General features: G+C 45.6%; 1 long non-coding RNA gene across 1 annotated transcript in view; it reads right to left on the reverse strand.

Annotated features, from left to right (window-relative positions):
* LOC123507540 overlaps positions 1 to 12,500 on the reverse strand; it is a 245,345-nt gene that overhangs the window by 232,565 nt on the left and 280 nt on the right. The window contains exon 1 of the long non-coding RNA XR_006675674.1: positions 10,090 to 12,500. This exon is cut by the window's right edge and continues 280 nt beyond it. This is a non-coding gene — a long non-coding RNA (uncharacterized LOC123507540). The remainder of the gene's footprint in view (positions 1 to 10,089) is intronic.

Raw genomic sequence — 12,500 nt, forward strand, 5'->3', positions numbered from 1 at the left:
CATCTCTTAACAGTATCCAAACCCTTTATCCCATTTCCTATCGTCAAATAATTCGATCCAAATGCAATCTTTCCTTATCTAATCTTCTAAACTCAATCACGCCACCACACACACCTTCCCCACACACACACACACACACACACACACACACACACACACACACACACACACACACACACACCGTTAGCGAAACAGCGCGATACACACCAACCATGAACCACTACACTAAGATACTCGTCATAAGCCACCCCCACCCCCCACTATGGATATTTTTAGTATGTATGTACCGCAATTCCTAATAAACCGCGTATTATTATTATTACACACACACAAACACACGCACACGCACACACACACACATACACAATGCAGAATACTTAGGGTAATTATTTAATGTTATTTGCACCTTTTTGAGTTCGTTTCACTCTATATTCGTTTCGCCTCTCAAAAAAATGGAAATAAGTTAAAATACAAATATATCTGCCAGAAAACTTTGACTCCACAGATCGTGCCAATACTAATTATGTTTCTCTCACTACTCATGTATATAAAAAAACGACAACAAACTTTACTTACTTATTTACTTACTTTCCTTATATGTAGGAGGAACAGCTAGCTAAAGGACACAAAACATGGAAAAGAAAAGGGCCTACTCTGTCACCAGTTCCCCAAAAGACAGGAGTTAGCCAAAATTCAGGAAAAAATGTCTCGACACCTCTCTAACCTTACTCACACCTTCCCAAATCACGTGCATTATATCTGACCCAAAGTGAAGCGTTTAGGAATCATAGTTATAAAAGTTTCATCGAGTAAGTTACGGTGGTCACTCACCCAGAACGGACAACTTACCCGAGCCACCGCTGAGATAAAAGTGTTGTAATTATTGCCCTCACTAATTACTGAGAGAGAGAGAGAGAGAGAGAGAGAGAGAGAGAGAGAGAGAGAGAGAGAGAGAGAGAGAGAGAGAGAGAGAGAGAGAGAGAGAGAGAGAGAGAGATACAGACAGACTAACGGACATTTTTCACAATCTTAACCCAGAATCAACTACCAATTAAACACCTGTAAAAATCAAAATCTCAGGTAATCACCACATACCTAACCTAACCCGACCCAACCCAACCTAACACAACACAACCCAACCCAACCTTAACCTAACCTAACCTAACCTAACCCAACCCAACCCAACCTAACACAACACAACCCAATCCAACCTTAAAGAAATGAGATAATCCATTTTTTTAATCCTTCAGAGGGAATAAGATGCAGAAGAGAAGCATAATTAACACTTGGGCCATACAGACACGAGTTTAAAAGTGTGTGAAAGGAGTAACATAAGCAGTATTTTTTTCTTTAGTGGGAATAGGGCAAGAAAAACAAAATTGACACTTGCTTCATACAAACACGAGTTAAAATGTTCTTTCCACAGATCCACCAAGCACTTCTCGTCACTCTATCTCTCAACTGAATCTGTGAAGGCATTGTTGGATATGAATGGAGTAAGGTAATCAGGTTTTTCAGTGGGAATAAGAAAAAAACAAAGAAATTTAATACTCGCTTCATACAAACACGAATTAAAATGTTCTTTCCACAGATCTGCCAGGCATTTCCCAGTCTGTTTATCTCTCAAATGAATCTGTGAATGAATTGTCAGGTTAAAGAAGTGAGATAATCATTTTGTTTTCCTTCAGAGGGAATATGATGAAGAAGAGAAGCATAATTAACATTTGGGCCATACAGACACGAGTTTAAAAGTGTGTGAAAAATTAACATAAGCAATATTTTTTTTTCTCTAAGGGGAATAAGAACAAAACATAGAAACTTAACACTTGCTTCATACAAACACGAATTAAAATCTTCTTTCCACAGATCTACCAAGCATTTCCCGTCACTCTATCTCTCAAATGAAACTGTGAAGGCATTGTTGGATATGAAAGCAGTACGATAATCAGTTTTTACGGAGGGAAAATTGACACTTGCTTCATACAAACATGAGTTAAAATTTCTTTCCCCAGATCTGGCAGGCATTCCCCGAACTGTAGTCTGTGCCATAAACTTACATTCTTCCGCGTTACATTCCCTTTCTGTGTTGTGTGTGTCTGAGGAGAATGTAACACTGAGAAATGGAACACAGGAAAATGTAATAGAAAAAATGTAATAGAAAAATTGAGGTAACACAGAAAAAATGTAACACAGAAACAACACTTCAAGGGAGCCACACCACACCTGCCACCACCACCACCACCACCACCACCACCACCACTACCTACTCCTCCAGGGAAAACATTATTCATAAAGCAATTACGAAGCTATTAAAGTGACAGAATCCAATCCGCTTTCCGCCAAGATTCTGCAAAATTGCGCTGTTGACTCTAATGCGACATCACTTTCTTTCTCCTAACTCTCCCTCTCGATTGTCTAGAATATGGGAGGAAGTCCTGAGAAACCCACGTCAGGATATGCAGGGAAGCTATCACACTGTTCATTTGTATTCGCAGAAACTCACAGTAAAGACAGGATAAAGAACGAAATGCCAGTAGTAGTAGTAGTAGTAGTAGTAGTGGTGGTGGTGGTGGTGGTGGTGGTAGTAGTAGTAAGAGGAGAAGGACTAGTAGTAGTAGTAGTAGTAGTAGTAGTAGTAGTAGTAGTAGAAGAAGAAGAAGAAGAAGAAGAAGAAGAAGAAGAAGAAGAAGAAGAAGAAGAAGAAAAGAAGAAGAAGAAGAAGAAGGAAGGAGGAGGAGAAGAAGAAGAAGAAGAAGAAGAAGAAAAAAAAAAGTAGTAGTAGTAGTAGTAGTAGTAGTAGTAGTAGTAGTAGTAGTAGCAGCAGTAGCAGCAGCAGCAGCAGCAGCAGCAGCAGTAGTAGTAGTAGTAGTAGTAGTAGTAGTAGCAGCAGCAGCAGCAGTAGTAGTAGTAGTAGTAGTAGTAGTAGTAGTAGTAGTAGTAGTAGTAGTAGTAGTAGTAGTAGCAGAGGTAGTAGTAACAGCATCATGTCACTATTATCATCAAAAATAATACCACAGTTTGTATTTCTGTTTCATGTCATCTCTAAGGAAATACCAGAGATCCTACGCCTCCTACTTTGGTATCCTACGCGTCTCTGGCTCATTTAAACATGCATGGCTAGGTCTATCTGCATGACGTCCCTGCCTGGATCATTAAACTCAAGGAATTCTTCATCCTTCGCCTGCTGCTTCATATCCTTCTCACATCCTTCTCTCACATCCTAACACCCATTATCATTATTTAGGCTTCTGATATTGCAAGAGTCCTATTAATCTCTCTCTCTCTCTCTCTCTCTCTCTCTCTCTCTCTCTCTGGGATCACCGGTTCTCTCCCTCCTTTTCCTCCCTCCAGTCTTACCCACCAACTTTCCTCCACTCTCCATCCCTCGTTTCCTCCACCTCTCCCTCCCTCCTCACCTCCCCTCTAGCCACCCCCACATCACGTGATCCAGGGATTAGAACGAGAAACGAAAGCAAATTAAAGCAAATTAAAGCAGGGAACTAGTTACACGGGGAATAATCGTAAATAAATGCTAACTGAATGGTGCTCCAGCGAGATATAAGAGTGTGACGCTAATGTTCCTTGAGTTTAACTAGTGTTTGTTAATCTATCACCATGGGGGGTACTCGGCGTCACAGCTCGTCCGTCACTGGCCCTCACAATTCATCTACGTATCTGCTCGTATTCTTAACACCTCCAGTACTGGGACACATTTTTTACCGTGAGATTTATGTACTTTTAGACCATTTCATTGATATTAGGAAGGGTCTATGGAGGTCAGAAGATTAACGGCTACAGTCTTCACTATTTTAATCACCCTACATAAGTTTCTAAAGCTGTATTAAGTCACCTAATAGTAAGCAGAATGAATATAGAATCGCGTCATGGTACTCAACTGGTTAAAAAAAATTCCACAGGTTTTTTAAGATATTTTTTTATGGTTCTACAGGCAGATTGATGCGATTTCTACATTATTAACTGGAGAAACACTCTTGAGAACCCTGCTAATCATATCTGTAGCCTTGAAAAATAGTCGTGGTGAGGAAGAAGAGCGTTTTTAAGGTGTTTTTACGGTTCTGGAGGCAGATTGATAAGATTTCTACATTATTAACAGAAGAAACACTTGAAAATCCTGCTGATCATCTCTGTGGCCTTGGGAAATAGTGGTGAGAGAGCAAAGCGTTTTTGACATGGGCCTTATACCTGAGACACCGCTCGTCTGCCCACCTTCCTTGTGTGACTGTTAACCTATCACACCCCTGAGGTACGCCAGACGCAGCCTACGGGGAAATATATATAACTAAATCGTTCACTAGGCCATGAACAGCCGAACGTGAGGGGAAAAAGATTGAACTTGTACTAAAACACCACAAATATTCACTTTCCATACATGAAAATGAGTTTTTAAGGTTCCTCACGGCCCCTGACTGACTGGTATATGGATGATGCAAGAGACATTAGGCTTAAGGAAATCACTAAATAAATCAGTAACACGCTAACAAATCACTTTCTGTGCATCATGATAGGTGTAAATTACTCTCAACACTTACGTCTCACTGTTGGTTTGGACAGGGAAGGACGAGAAGCTTGAGAAATCACAGAAAAAAAGAGTAAAAACACACATTTAATCTGCCTCCGGCGTTCGAGAAATAAGATTTGAGTCCCAGCATGCATCTTTCCCCAGGCTCCTGCGTTTCTATTGGTTCATGATCACGTGACACCATAGCGGGACTCTGATTGGTGGTGGAGGGTATCAATGTCTTGTTCACTAGTTAGAGACAGTTTCCGTGGTGTTTCTGCCTTGCTTGCTTCCTTTCCCGTGTTGTCACTTTGCTGGGTGTTGCGTCTGATGTTTGTTAGTGTTCCGTAGTGGTTAGTTGTTGAATAGCGGTGGTGTTAGTGGTATTATTAGCGGGAATAACTTAACTAATTACTCCTTCTCTCCCTTCCTCTCCCTCTCTCACCCCGTCAAGATCCCTCCCTCTTCTCCCCTCCCCGTCTCGCTTCCCTTCCCGTTCTCCATCTCTTCCCTCCTTCTCTCCACCTCCCTCCTTCCCTCCACCTCCTTCCGCGCTCTCTACCTCTCTCTCTTCCTCCTTCCTCTCCTTGCCTTCTCCACACTTCCCTCCTATCTTTACTTCCTCCTCCTCCCATGCCTATCTCACATCTCTCTCTCCCTCTTCCCGGCCTCCTCCATCCTCTTCCCCCTCTCCCTGCCCCCTCTCGCTCTCCCCTCGCCTCCCCTCTTCTATATAAGGGAAGAAGGACGCGTGCCACAGAGCAGATTGTCCTTTTAACCTTCATCTTTGTTTTCCCAGTGCAGAGAAAATGATGGTAGAGATAATGATGGTGATAAAGACAATGGTGACGATGATAAGGAAGAGGAGAGTAATGCAGTGGTGATAGTGATGAAGAGATGTAGATGATGATGGTATAGTGATGGTGATGATGGTGAAATAGACAATGATGATGATGAATGGTGATAATGAAGAGAAGAATGCAATTGTGATGATGATGGTGATGATAAAGAAAATAGATAATGATGGAGAAACAAGAACAAGAGGATGAAAGAAATATATTAATCTAGATCAACTTAACCATCTACACACATTAAAGTATCAATTAATTAATTTTCTCACATATTACTATAGAAAAATTAAGATTATTCCAGTATTAGTATGAAATGAACAAACTATACATGTAACGATTATAAAAAACTATAATCGTATTTAAATAATGTCACGTTAACACATTTTTCTTTATTTTTTCCTTTTTTTTCTCTCTCTTGTGTAATATTCATCATTATTTTCAGCCATTTTTCACCTGTGACCTTACATCAACACCTGCCGTGGCCGAGGGGTCTAGTTTTGCAGCGTTCAAGGGCAAGGTGAAGGCGGGATGGGTGTGGTCACCTTCCAACATAAACCCCACCCATCACCCCCCTTCTTCACCCCTTCCCCCTTCACCCCATCTCCGGGAAACCCATTATCTCACCCAGCCGCCCACCCCACCCATTTCTGCAACCATCTCTTACGCTAGCACACCTGTCAAGCACACCTGTATTTGTTACCGGTGTGTACATGTGGCGGCGCAGGTGAGTGGCGGCGTGGGGGCGTGGCAGCGTGGGGACAGGTATGTACACCGAGCTGCAATTACTCACAGGTTTATGAGACAGATATATATATATGTGGAGGTTTATGAGTTTGTTAACCCCGTGCCTGGTCTCCTCACCTCGCTGCGCCTCGCCTTGTTACCTTTGCCGTGCCATACCGACCCTCTCGCGTTCCTCTCCTCTGCAGATTTCCGGGTCTCTAATACTAGTTAAAATGTCCTTATGTTGTGCCTCGTCTCCTCACCTCGCTGCGCCTCGCCTTGTTACCTCCGCCGTGCCATACCGACCCTCTCGCGTTCCTAAGACTAGTTAAAATGTCCTTATGTTGTTGTTTTTTTTTTCCTTCCCTCTAGTTTTAATATCACGTCTTAGGTTCGAGGTTTTAGTTCGCTGCTAAGGTCAAGATTAAGAAGTTTTCCGGCTTTCAGTCCTTTAATACTAGTCAAGATGTCCTCATGTTGTTTTATTTTTTCCTCGCGAGTTATCTAGTATCAATCTCACGTCTTAGGTTCAACTCCGTGTGCTTTAAGATTTTAGTTCGCTGCTAAGATCAAGATTAACAAGGTTTCCGGATTTTAGATCTCTAAGACCTATTAAAATATCCCTGTTGTTATTTTCATTCACAGTTATCTAGTTTCAATCTCACGTCTAAGGTTCAGCTCCGTGTGGTTTGAGATTTTAGTTCGCTGCTAAGATCAAGATCAAGAAGTCTTCAGCAGCACGGAGGAGCAATTATGAGAGTCTCCATTGTAATCAAACCTGTTTCTGAATCTGGACTCAAGTCACGTCTTGTTTAAGTGTCTGTTTTGACCTGCATTGACTTCCTGACCACTAAGCGGGTGTTGAATGCAGTGTGTCTACATTCTAAATACTTAATGCGTTCTTTGTGGTTAAGACGACGTAATAGTGTGACTTTCGTGCTTAAACATGTTCTCTACTTATCCTCTAGCTAGACACTCTCTCTCTCTCTCTCTCTCTCTCTCTCTCAAACACTTTGCGCTTCACCTCAACTATTTCAAAGGGATTTATTTCGATTTACACGAGTTTTTAAGGTGTTTTTACAGTTCTAGAGGCAGAGTGACAAGATTTCTACATTATTAACTGGAGAAACACTCTTGAAAACCATGCCAATCATTCCCGTGGCCTTGGAAAATAGTCGTGGAGAGAAAGCAAAACGTTTCTGAATACGGACTCTCTCTCTCTCTCTCTCTCTCTCTCTCTCTCTCTGCAAGCGTTACATATCGAATAACTAAGTCCTTATCGGATACAAAACGCCCTTCATTGCTATGGTAATGCGGCGTGCTATCAGCTGCAGCGAGGCAATGCTTTATGCAAATGTGACCGCACTTAACGTTGCCTCCAATAATCAGTTGCTAATTACACCGCTACATTTTCCAATCGAGATCAAGTATGCTGTGTAATCGAGCTATCCGACCCTCGCGTGGGGGATCTGGGCCAGGAGGAAACAGTTCAATACTCAAGAGGGACTGCTTCATGAACGTTCCCTTGCCCGACTTACCCAAACCTAACAAACACACAAGGCTAAAGAGTAACGCTTCCCCCTCTCACTACAACAGTTTTCCAAGGCCACAGAGACAACTAACCTGGTTTTCAAGACAGTTTGCCCTTTTTATAAACCAGAAATTTTGTCAATCTATCACCAGAACCATAATAATACTCTTCAAAACACGAGCAGAGACAACTTGTGGGGTTTTCAAGGCAGTTTTCTTCTTAATAAACTAGAAATCTTGCCACTCTATCACCAGAACCATAAAAATTAGTCCTCAAAACACAAGTATCTTTAACTACAGCCTTTGAAAAGTGGATATGCTTTGTTCTCTCACTAAGACAAGTTTACAAGACCACAGAGACAAATAGCCGCGGTTTCAGGACAGTTTCCCCTTCATATAAACTAGAAATCTTGCCAATCTATCACCAGAACCATAAAAAAATACCCTTAAAAACACGAGTATCTTCAACTGGAGCATTTGGAAAGCAGTAATAGTGAGAGAGAGAGAGAGAGAGAGAGAGAGAGAGAGAGAGAGAGAGAGAGAGAGAGAGAGAGAGAGAGAGACAAGCGTTTCAGAATACAGACCAAAGAAGAAAAAGCCTGTATTTGAAAACACTTTATTCTCTCGTAAGGATTATTTTCAAAGGTCACAAAGGATATCAGTTCATTTTTTTTCATTTAATATTCCCTACTGACGGTATCACAAGAGTCACGGAAGCACTCTTGAGAACACCAGCAGCTTCGGAACGTGTTATAACGATTGGGAATAGATTGACGGTCGGGAGAAAGAGATCGAGAAGAAGAGAGGTAAGATGAAAGAAGTAGACAAACAGAACCAAGAGGTGAGGAAATAAAAGAAGTAAAATAGATAGAAGAAAGAGAGATGAGGAAGTGAAGGACTAAAGAAAGAAAAGGAAAAGAGGTCAAGAATTAAAGTAGCAAATGGCAGAGGAATGAATAAGTAAAGAAACAGATGAGAAAATGAAAAAAAAAAACAGAAACAAGAGATAAAGAAATAAAAAAAAGAAGAAAAGTAACAAGAAGAAGAGAAATGAAAAGATAAAAAGTAGAGTAGAAGAAAAGACAGAGAAATGCGGAGATAGAGTAAAGCAAGAGAGGAGGGAGAGAGGTGAGGAAATGAGGGACAAGAGGGCAAGACAACCAGAAGCCTCGGTCAGTGTGGGTTGGTGGTGTACAATAACACACTGTTGACACATGTGCTTTTCCCTGGAGGGCGGGGCTGGCCGAGCAAACACACTGAAGAGGATGGAGGGACGCTGTGGTGTAAGCTGAAGAGATTTTGAGTAACGTCAGCACGCCCTCTGATCGCCACGCCCCTCCCCACGGCAGCGTGTGAGATGAGGGTTAATCGTCCCTGCTCTCGTCCGCGCCCTTGCTACACGCGACCTACGATTTCACGGTAGGGTAAAGTACGTCTGTGTGTGTGTGTGTGTGTGTGTGTGTGTGTGGGCGACACTTATGGGCTGGATGACATGCAGGTGTTCCGCCCAGCAACACCACGATTTTTTTTTCTCCTGTTTGTGTGTGGTGTTGTAACGTGTGTGTGTGTGTGTGTGTGTGTGTGTGTGTGTGTGTGTGTGTGTGTGTGTGTTACCTAGTTGCATTTACCTAGTTGTAGTTTTACAGGGCCTGGGATTTATGCTCGTGTAGCCCCGTCTCCATATCTACACTGTGTGTGTGTGTGTGTGTGTGTGTGTGTGTGTGTGTGTGTGCGTGTGTGGAGAAAGGGCAGGGAGCAGGTGCATCATAATCCTCCTCCACCACAGCACACACTACACACCACACACACACACAAACACACACACACACACACACACACACACACACACACACACACACACAACCTGTCCCTCCTTCCCTCCTTCCCTCCCTCCCTGGCCAGTGTGTCTCTCCGCCCCGCGCCGCCCCCCTCACCTGCCTCACTTTGCCTGCCTCTTATCCTCTCCACTGCCAGTTAATTTTCCGCGTGTAATGTCCTCTAATCGCCGTGATAAAGCCCGCCAGTTGTCATCGAGTCGCCCCGCGCGTCCTAACCCATCCCGATGTTGCCACTGGGAGCGCCTCGCCTTATTCCCGCAAGCCAAGCACGCCCTCGCCAGACACGTGCACCAGTTGGGAGGCATCTTGCGCCGCTCTCCCGCCGCCTCGCTCACTTGCATGTGAATAAGGAAATAGAACTCTGGCAGGAGTGATAATCCCGGATTTCGGACCGGCTGAGGTGGTTGCAGCGTGGCGGGTGACGGGACGCGGCTGGCCGTGTGTGCGGGCTGGTGCGGCTGTGGTGACATGCTTCAGCGTACGTAACACGCACACACCGACACACGCCCCCTCCAACCCGCGCCCGCGCATGCAACATACACACACACACACACACACACACACACACACACACACACACACACACACACACACACATCAGGTAACAAAGAGAGCACAGGTGACTTACCTTCAGCACAGGTACTCATCGTTCACGCGGGTCTTGGGAGCATGGCTGCCACACTATACTAAACAGAAAACATTTCTTGCGTGCACTCGCAATACTCGGCAATTTCCGGCACAAGACCTGTGCATAAGTGCGTTGATGAACTTCAGTAATCCACTTACAGCTGTGTCTAAGGCCACTTAACTCTTGGAAGCCAAGTTTCACACCCTTAAGTTGCGGAAAGCTACGTATGTTAAGCCAGAAGCAATTTTTTTCTTTTTTTTTCAGAGTTCAGGGCTTTGAGTGGGTTTCAAATGTTTACTTCAGTCCCCTGCCAGCGCCTGTCTCCTCGGGCTTTTGTTCAGTGTTACAAAATAGCTTTCAATGTCTACTGTGTGCTTACTCTCTAGCATATAGATCTATCATACACGCTACACAAACTTATAGAGGTACAGTAAATCTACTTGTATATAGTATTTCCAATCAGGTAATCAAAAATATTTCACAGGAAATAACAAAAATTTCCTTCACACTACAAAATTTGATCTACTACTAGACAGCCTCTTGCGGCTTCCAGATTTGAGCTCCCACAGGAAAATGTCCCGATCGCCTCCTTGTCATGTAACAAAAGCTTACAAATATTACAGGGCGCCTCTCAAACTTCTGCGTGAGGCGAAGGAAAAAATGTTGACAGTTTCATTCCTCTTCATCATTCCAAGCTGAAGTGTTGACAAGTGTGCGTCTCAGCATCCAACTTGCGGGGAGGGAAGAGGCTGTGTTTACTTTGTGGGGACATGTAGCATCGCGGCCCTGTGGTGGTGGTGGTGGTGGTGTGCGTGCTGCGTGCGTGCGGGGGAAGTCTTGTCAGGAAGCCTTGGAGGAAATACCTTATGTCATGTAATGGAAGAATGTCAGCAGTGTGGGTGAGGAAGACGCTGACGCTCCTGGACGTGCACAGGAAGCGAGTCCCTTGTGTCGGGCTGCCTATCGTATTATGAGGTTTGTGGTCACGCTAATCAGAGCGACTCGCCGAGGACTCCCGGCAGACAAACAAGTGGACACGTGAGGGGGAAGACTTGGAACAGGCCAGCAAGGACCGCTCATTTCCCTCGCGTTGTGAGGTGCATAAGATGTGGTGGGCCGCGGCGTCCGGCGAGTGCCATGGTGAGCGAGTGCCTGGCGGCGGGGTGCCAGGGAGGTGGAGTGTGGCAGGTGTGGCGGCGTGGCTCTCACGGCGCCTCAAGTGTTTGTCGTGGCTCGCTCCCCGCCCTCATCAGACGGTCTCTTGCCTCGTGTCAGGCTTTTTCTCCTGGGACAGACGGGATCATTCCTACACTAGGGAGCCACGGATGTGTGTGCGGTACTTTAACGTGTGCGTCACTGGAAGATACAAACGTGGCAGTTGTGCTTCTTAACGAGTGATCCTGGGTTGGTTTTCTTGACTAATATTATGAAGGAAGACGTTTACAGTTTCATCATTGCGCGTGCATATCAGTGGTGGTGTGGTCAGACATTACATAGTGTGCGAGCAGGTGTTATTGGGGCAATTATTCACTCATCACATTCAGGTATCACAATCAATATGAGCCAGGTGGTGCAGGGAGAGGCGGTCCTCGCGGCGGGACTGCGTAGGGGCGGGAGTGGCGTGTCGGGGCCCTGCCGCGTGGGGGTGTGTGACTGCAGCTTTAAGGAGCGCGTCTCCCACCCGCCCCCTTACTTCACTATTGACGCCCCCACCAGGCTGAGGTGCACGCTGCTCCTGCTACTGATGCTGCTGCTGCCGCTGTCAGGAGCGGGGCTGACGGTGGGCGTTGCCGGGGCGCGGTGCACGTGAGGTGGTAGTGGCTTAGGTGGTGGTGGAGGTGGTTGTGGTGGTGGAGGTGCAAGTGGTGCAGGTGCAAGGTGCAGGTGCCGCTGGCCGTGGAGCCAGCAGATGTCGTGGTGCAACACACGTAAAGGAAAAACACATTAACTCAAGTCAGAATGCGGTGCGTCCGTAAAGCGGCAAGTAAACAGTCAGTGTTGGTGCTGTCGTGGGTGTGGTGGTGCGAGAGAGTGGGTGGTAGATCTGGCGAGCCAGGTGCAGTTTCCAACAAACCGTACAAAAGCCTGACAACAAACACAAACAACATAAAAGACTGTGCCCTGTGCGGAGCAGCGGCAGCGCGTGTTCGGCCGCCGCGGCGCTGGCAGGGTCTGGGCGGTGGCTGGGCGGTGTGGCGGCGGTGCTGCTGCCGTGGGTCCGCCCAGGGGCGTGGGCCGTATTGATTGTGGGGCGTCCGGCCACCGCGCCACACCGGTGCACCGCCCTCCCGCCCCGGCCCGGCTCACCTCAGTCCCGCCCCTCCCGCCCCTCCCGCCGGGCTCACCTCAGTCCCGCCCCTCCCGCTCGACTCACCTCAGTCCCCGCCTCTCCTTCCCCTCCTGTTGGGGTC

This window comes from Portunus trituberculatus, chromosome 22 (genome assembly GCF_017591435.1).
Source record: "Portunus trituberculatus isolate SZX2019 chromosome 22, ASM1759143v1, whole genome shotgun sequence".
NCBI classification, from domain to species: Eukaryota; Metazoa; Arthropoda; class Malacostraca; order Decapoda; family Portunidae; genus Portunus; species Portunus trituberculatus.